The sequence below is a fragment of the Gavialis gangeticus genome, unplaced genomic scaffold, assembly GCF_001723915.1.
Source record: "Gavialis gangeticus isolate Ggan-Ray unplaced genomic scaffold, GavGan_comp1, whole genome shotgun sequence".
Lineage (NCBI taxonomy): Eukaryota > Metazoa > Chordata > Crocodylia > Gavialidae > Gavialis > Gavialis gangeticus.
This window is the reverse complement of record NW_017729031.1, coordinates 66,821,233-66,821,614: the sequence shown is the minus strand read 5'-3', so window position 1 is coordinate 66,821,614 and position 382 is coordinate 66,821,233.

Below are 382 nucleotides of genomic sequence, written 5' to 3'. Positions count from 1 at the left end.
AAATTTGTCTAGCTGAGTCTTGAAAACGAGAATGGAGATTCCACCACTTCTCTGGGTATCCTGGTCCAGTGTTTTATTACTCTCCTAGTAAGAAAATTATTCCTAATATGTAACCTAAACTTCCCTTTCTGCAATTTGAGACCATTTCTCCTTTTTCTGTTATCTGCCACCACTGAAAACAGTCCATCTCCACCCTCTTTTGAACCGTGCTTCAGGTAGTTGAAGGCTGCTATTAAATCCCCTCTCGGTCTGCTTTTCTCTAGACTAAATAAGCCCAGTTCCCTGAGCCTTTCCTCATAAATCATGTCCCCCAGCCCCCTTACCATTTTTTCACCCTCCACTGGACTCTCTCCAATTTGTCCATATTCTTTGGGGGGGGGGG